This window comes from Leopardus geoffroyi, chromosome B1 (assembly GCF_018350155.1).
Source record: "Leopardus geoffroyi isolate Oge1 chromosome B1, O.geoffroyi_Oge1_pat1.0, whole genome shotgun sequence".
In the NCBI taxonomy this organism is placed as follows: Eukaryota; Metazoa; Chordata; class Mammalia; order Carnivora; family Felidae; genus Leopardus; species Leopardus geoffroyi.
This window is the reverse complement of record NC_059327.1, coordinates 69,792,706-69,800,674: the sequence shown is the minus strand read 5'-3', so window position 1 is coordinate 69,800,674 and position 7,969 is coordinate 69,792,706. Positions and strand designations below refer to the sequence as shown.

Sequence of the window (7,969 nt, the reverse complement as noted above, 5' to 3'; positions counted from 1 at the left end):
CATCAAATTCCTGCCATAAATTTAGCTTAAACTATGAGATTATTTCTCCTGGGGAAGGATGTTTCATACCCCTCAAGCAATCCCCCTGATGTTTTAAATATTTTTCTCCTTATATGAGTGCTTATTATTTAAGACCAAGCAAAATAAACTTCTGAACTAGATGTTTTATCATTGTGTTTTTGCCTTTGATTTAGATGATCTAGATGTGTGTGTGCTTGCATGTGTGTTTGAAGGAGAGACAGAATTGGAGGAAAGTGAAAGGGAGAGCCAGAGAGGGAGGGAAAAGGGGAGGAGGGAGCAAGAGGAAGAGTGGGGGGGGGGACAAAGGTGGGAAAAGGGAGAAGGAGGGAGGAAGGAGAGAGAAGAGGATATTAAAAATATATCTATTATCAAGATATTCAGTGGAGTGATTTTTGTGCCAAATAAGAATGTTTACAGAATGTTTCTTTTTTCTTCTGAAACACTTTTGGGGGAGTCCAAAAAGTAATTTACTTTAGGTATAACATATATCCTGACTATTAAGTACATGATTTATGGATTAGCTACATTTCCAATGTAGATACTTTTGATGGAATACATAACTATAATGTGGTAGGCAGAAAATGTCCCCTGCTCCAATATGCCATGTCCTAATCCCTAGAACTTATGAATATGTTACTTTATGTGGCAAAAAGGACTTTGCAAATGTGATTAAATTAAGAATCATGAGAAGGAGAGCTAATCCGAGATTATCCAGAAGGGCCCAAAGAAATCTCAGAGGTCCTTACGAGTTAAAAGGAAAGCAGAAGGTACAGAGGGAAATGTAAAGATGCTAAGCACTGCTGACTTTTGTTTTTTTGTCTGTTTGCTTAATTTTTATTTTAATTCTAGTGTAGTTAACATATGGTGTTATATTAGTTTCAAGTGTACAACATAGTGATTCAGCTGGCTTTTGAATGCAGAAGAGGCCACCAGCCATGAGTGCAGGCCCCCTTTAGAAGCTAGACAATTCAAGGGAATAGATTATTTCCTAGAACCTTCAGAAATAATACATACAGCTCTGGCAACACCTTGATTCTAACCTAGGGAAACCCATTTTACACTTTGGCACTCCAGAACTGTAAGATAGTAAATTTGTTTTCGTTTTAAGCAAACAAATTTGTCATAGTTTGTTACAGCAGCCATAAGAAATAGACATAAGAATGATGTAGAAAGTACTCCCCCCTCCAGCAACATGTAGTCTTTATTTACTCAAACATTTATTTACTTCTAGGAAATAAGAGCTTTCCTAATTTCAAGCAGCTATGAGAGAACTTCTCTGTTCTTCCACACTCATTTGCCAGAAGGTCAAACTGGAAGTCACATATATGTCTATGAATAGAAATTAAAAGGGAATCTCAGATGTTCCAGAAGATGAAATTCTGAACTGTGTTTAAATCTTTCCTAGAAATAGACATTGCTGGGTAGAAATATTCAGATGCTGCATAAATAAGCCTGTAAACATTGGGCAAGATTCATGGAACTAGCAAAAAAACAAAACAAAACAAAAAAAACCCCCAAAAAAACAAAACAAAACACTGAGCTGCTTGACCAAATATCACTACTGAGGAAATTTATAAAACATATCACAAAGTATAAAATCATATTTTAATATAAAATCATATTTTAATACAAATGCCAGATTTTAAATAAAGACCTTTAGATTTCCTCATGGTGAGTTTTATTGTTTCTTCTACAATAGACAGATGTCCAAGAAATTTCACAAAAGAACAAGTCAGCAAACTCATAAGAAGGCAGCAAATTCATCACAAGTCAGTGGGGCTCTTGAAGCCAAAAAAAGAAAAAAAAAAAAAGACAAGAAGCAAGTGTAAGATTATAAAATGTTCAAAATGAAATTCCATCACAATGTACTCTTTTCAAGCTCTACTGCAAATGTAACACAAATATCAGTGTTAATTACACTTTGTCATATGGTTTGAGCTCACTTTAAGCTCATACACTAAAAGGAAGATTCATTGCATGTACAAAATCTGTTGCATGCCTGACTTCCTTAAAACTACATTGAACATTTACAGTGCAAAAAAAAAAAAATCAGCAAAGCTCAACTACAGGAAAATGCAAGTTAGTAAGCTTTTGCTTGATGCTTCTGAGTAATAATGTAGAGTCATCAAACTGATACTTAGGAATGATAGACATTATCTTGATAATTTCATTTCAGTTTCAACGCCAAACATTGTGGACAGCATCCATGTTTCTGTTACTATTTTCTAATTTAAGTTAACCATGATGATCAATATTTAGGGTCAAAAGGTAACTGCCCCAATTCTATTTCAAGATCTGCCATGCGTCTTCCATTACCACAACCATATTTATGTCATTTACATTCTCTTTTAGAAGATTGTGGCTAAGGGTGCTTCTGCTTTTGTTTTCAATGCCTGGAGTTTTCAATATTTACCATTCATTGTTTTTTATCTGGTTGACTGCGGAAAAGCGTAGGGGAAAGAGTGTGACCAAAGAAGTGTCTATATATATATATATATATATATATATATATATATATATGTCCATCCACTTTTCCAACACTCCACCATTATCTGATATCACTTCATGTCTTTAAGATAATCTTTAACATCATTAGCAAAGTCAGTGAAGAGCCTCTGATCATATATAAAGATACCTCTTAGGAAAACTCATTGATAAATGGATCATTCTTCCTAATGATGAAAACCATCCAGTTTTTCTACTAAATATTTTTTAATTAAATAAGTTCATCTATCCTTACAGGATTCAATACTTTCATATTAAAAAATTAATGGATTCCTGTTGAACACATTCAATACACCGGAACAAGGCTTCTGAAAAAAACCATAATTTTCATTAATCATGCTCAGCACTGCATTTCTGTGAATTTGTATTTTTTTTCTAAATTCTTCAGAGTGAATTGGCTTTTCTTTCCTTCACTCTCTTTACCTCTATTATTCTTGTTCTATGTACGTGCCTATACTGTGAGTGTAAACATTCACTAAAGACTGTTGTTGGGCGTACCTGGGTGGCTCAGTTGATTAAGCATCGACTTGGGCTCAGATCATGATCTCATGGTTCCTGGGTTTGAATCCCACGTCAAGCTCTGTGCTGATAATTCAGAGCCTTGGAGCCTGCTTTGGTTTCTGTGTCTTCCTCTCTCTCTGCCCCTCCCCTGCTCATACTCTCTCTGTCTCTCTCTCACTCTCACTCTTTCTCCCCCTCTCTCAAAAATGAATAGAAATTTTTTAAAATTATTAAAAAAAAAAGACCTTTGTTGGCTTTTTAGCTGCTGCTTTTGTGGCACCAAATCTTTATTGTCCTTTTCATCAAGGATATTCTTGGTGGTATCTTTGAAATGCCTAAAAGTGGATTTAACTGAACCTGAGATTTTTTTTTCAGATTTTCTTTCACAGCTGCCTTAGCCTGTTCAATTTCTTCTTTATGATGCCTCACAAAATCCTTGGTAGAATTCTTCATAGCATCAAATTTTCCTTCACCAAACCCAAAATGTTTCCTTTGACTTATTTTTAGCCCTGTTGTTTCCTCTGCTCTCTTTCTTTTTTCCATCAGTTTCTTGTTTTCATTTCAATCTTTTGCCTCAATATAGAGTCTTTCCCACAAATCAGAATGCTGCTGTTCAAAGTTTAGCTTCTGCTCCAATTTGGTGAGTCCTTCCTATCAGATTTCTATTTCCTTTTTTTCACTCAATACATTGGGAGAGTCTGAGTTGCTATATGACTCACTAGAGTTTCACTGCTGATGTTCCGCCTTTTAGGCCATGGTTATTAGTTGTTCTCTCTCCATTTCCCTCCTTAGCATCTTTGTTTCTGTGAAAAGAGTCTCCCTTTGGTTAAGAAAGCTGTGTGTGTTTAGTTCTTTTTTCCAGATTCTGCTTAAGTTTCTGATTTTCCGTAACCAATTCAGTCCCTGTCCCTTTATCTTCAATATACTAATCTGTTCTCTTAGTTTCCTTAACTCTTCCTTTAATGAAGATAAGGCTTTTTCTTCCTTCTACAGAGATATTCTTAAATATTGATTTTATGCATCAGGGTTCTTTTTCTGAGTCTCAAAAGACATCCTTCCTTCAGTAAGGGCCCAACATCTTGCAAGGTTTTCCTTCAATGACTTATAATCTATGAAAGATTCTTGTTCCTGTTTCCTGTTGGGAAATATAATCCTTCATATCATTCAGTTCATATTCATGTATCTTTCTGACTGTTGATGTTTCTGAAGCTGAAGTATGCCATAGAAATGTCCAAATCCGATGCCGATTGCAATCATGAATCAAGTATAACACACTTATTGAGACCACTGTTGAACTGCCATTTACACAATTCCTTAGAGGGTTTGGTTTCTTGTTTGGCAAGTAGCTGCTCCTCAGATTCTGAACTAAGAACACTCTTCTTCCTAGCATGCCATCATCTAAAGTCAGGACTAGGCTGATGACTGATTTCAGTACTATTTGATTCGTCATCACTAGCCTGTGATGAAAACAGTTTCTGGATTACAGGATGTATCCTGGCTGCTAGAAAAAGAGCCCATGTTAAAGTCTTCTGGACTCTGTGCCTCTCCAACAATTATAGCTTCTTAATTTCCAATTTCTTCTAACTTAGGTGGCTTATGGTTAACAATATCAGAATCATCATGGACAGCTCCAAAAGAGACATTGTCTTCAGATGACTTTTCTTCTTCTCTCTCAAGTGCTGACTTTGTTTCCTCCAAAGCTGGATCAGCAGTTTCTTCTTCCATTAACACTACTAGTGCCATTTTAGCTACTCTTTCCCTCCTCTGATTGCAATACTCGTAGCTTCTCTTGCTCTAAAGATGTACATTCTGGGGCGCCTGGGTGGTGCAGTCGGTTAAGCGTCCGACTTCAGCCAGGTCACGATCTCGCGGTCCGTGAGTTCGAGCCCCACGTCGGGCTCTGGGCTGATGGCTCAGAGCCTGGAGCCTGTTTCCAATTCTGTGTCTCCCTCTCTCTCTGCCCCTCCCCCGTTCATGCTCTGCCTCTCTCTGTCCCAAAAATAAATAAACGTTGAAAAAAAAATTAAAAAAAAAATAAAGATGTACATTCTGGAGCGAGCTCACAGCTGTCACTGGCTGTACCATGTTCAGAATTCACCATCTCTACATCAGACCCCTCATGATGGATGACAGTCCAACCATAAGATAAATCACTGTCACTGGAATTTTCAGACATTTTTCAGGTCTGAACGGACAGCACTACCTCCATCTTAATGAGGTAGATGCTACAGTGGTGGCGGTCAGAGCCTGTAGAAAGTACTTTGATATCTGTACTTCACACCCAGTTCTAAGCCCTACATGTCTCTGTTTTGTAGTCTTCATGGCTTGGAACTCTAATTAGTGCAACATAGGATTGGCAGCATCAATTTTTAAGGTGACAACACTGAGTTATTTCCAGGAGGGCAGCGCTCCCAGCATTAGAGAATATTACCCCTCCCGAAATGTCTGAAATTTGAGAATTTGAGACTATCCTCCACAAGTGTCCTTCTATAGTATCTGAACGCTCAGGGTCAATAAGTGTTCCCAATAGAGAGTCAGTGCTTAGTAAGTACTTGTTGAATCAATAGTTAGAGAAAATGGCTGCCTATGAATAATTTGTACTAAATGGATTTGATGGATAAAACCACCTCCTCTACTAGGTGGTCAGTGTCTGAGTATCACCTTTTATTTCTGTGAGGTGACGCAGAGTGCACTTTTGAAGAAATGAGAGTGTAATAAGATGCAATTTAAATCCATATGTTTTGGAGGCAAATAGTATAAATGTACTTACCAAACAAGTTTACTGTGAGGAATACATGATTCAGTACAAACAATGTGCATAGAAACATACCAAATATGTATTGGACACAAAAAGAAGTTGTAGGTAAGCCCATGAGTTGAAATAGAGTGTTTGAGAGAGCAGTGAAAGTGATGTGATTTTATTAGAAGAAAGGCTCCTGAGATACTGAAGATAAACTTCCCTATTAAAACATTTGCCTAGAGCTAGCCCTGGGCATTAAAACAATTGACATTAACACTTTCCTAGTTTAGAGATATTTTTCTTCTTTACCATCTCTTCATACACACATTGGCTTTTGATGAATTTTCTCCATTTTAAAGTCACAGGCTCACAACATTGACCTCATTAGCAAGGGGCAAAGAAAAGCTGCATACTCAGTTGATAATAAAAATTACTGTGGCCTCTAATGATCAATTAATTGAAGTAATATCTGTGAAGTGCTTAAAACACAGTAAGTAAGCAAAAAATAATGGCTGTTGTTAAATGGCTGCTTGTATATTACTTCAAGTCAGGGTAATGCTGCTCCCATTATTATGCATAGGTTGCTATGACCACTGGACACAGCCACAGTTTGTAGACAGTTCAACTCCAAGAAGCATATTATTTATGAAATGACTGTTCACATCATATCTGTCTCTGAAAAAATTCCATTATCCCTTTTAATGTCCTTCTAATCCTATTTTTATTATTTTTTTTTAATTTTTAAATTTTCTTAATGTTTATTTATTTTTGAGAGACAGAGACAATGTGTGAGGAGGGGAAGGGGAAAGAGAGGGAGACACAGAATTAAGAGCAGGCTCCAGGCTCTGGGCTAGGCCCACAGCTCTCTCAGCACAGAGCTCACACGGGACTCGAACCCATGAATCATGAGATCATGATTTGAGCCAAAGTCAGACACTTAACTGACTAAGCCACCCAGGTGCCCCCTCTATTTTTTTTTAAATATTGATGTATAAGGTACATACAATAAATTTTACAAATTTCAGGCATTATTTTGATAGGTTCTGACAATTGTATACACCATGTAACTACCATTCAAAACAAGATACAGAAGTTTTCCATTATCCCAGAAAGTTCTTCCTTCTCACTCTCAGACAGTAAGAACCTGCCCTATCACTACTTTGGTACCAAAGTGAACCGTTTTCTGATTTTCTTTACCTTAAAATAATTTTGTTCTTTCTTGGACTTCATATACATGGAATCACAGAATTGTATTCTTTTGTGTCTGGTTCCTTTGGTGGAATATAGCATTAGTGAGATTCATCCCAGTTGTGAGTATATCAGTAATTTCTTACTTTTTATTGCTCAGTAGTATTCCATTGTGTGAATACAATAGGATTGCTTATCCATTTCTTCTTCATAGTAATTGGGTTTCTTCTGTAGGGTTATTATGACAATGTTGCTGTGCATATTCTTGTCAAAGATTTTATGTTGACATATGTTATCATTTTTTTCAGTAAATACCTGATTCAAGATGGATAGTAGGCTTAAATGCAAAAGCTAAAACTATAAATAATCTAAAAGAAATGATAGGTGGATATCTTCAAGCCATTCAGGGAAGCAAAGATTTCTTAGATGGACAAATAAAGCACCAACCAGAAAAGAACAAAATAGATAAATTGGACCCTACCTAAAGAAAATATCCGCTGTACATGAAAATGTTATTATAAAAAAATGAATAGGCAAGCCAAGGAGTAGGAATAAGATATTTTACTTTTTATTTTTAATGTTTATTTATTTTTGAGAGAGAGAGAGAGAGATAGAGTTCAGGCAGGGGAGGGGCAGAGAGAGACAGAGAGACAGGATCTGAAGCAGGCTCTAGGCTCTGAGCTGTCAGCACAGAGCCCAATGTAGGGCTCAAGCCCACGAACTGTGAGATCATGCATGACTTAAGCCAGAGTCAGATGCTTAACCAACTGAGTCACCCAGGTGCCCCAAGACATTTTCAATTTGTATAACCAACAAGAATTTCTGCCCAAAAAAAATAGAGAAGTAATACAAATCAACAGTAAAAAGACAAAAGGCCAGTGAAAGGGGCACAAAACATATGATTGGATAATTGACAACATAGACACCCACTAGAGGACTTGTATTACCTAATTTCAGGACTTATTTGACCCTAGAGTATTCTCAAAGTGTGATATTGGCAAAAGGATAAAACAG

General features: G+C 36.7%; 1 pseudogene; it reads right to left on the bottom strand.

The window, feature by feature from the left end:
* Window positions 1-2,269: 2,269 nt before the first annotated feature.
* LOC123582891 lies at window positions 2,270-5,225 on the bottom strand (annotated as a pseudogene).
* Window positions 5,226-7,969: the final 2,744 nt, after the last annotated feature.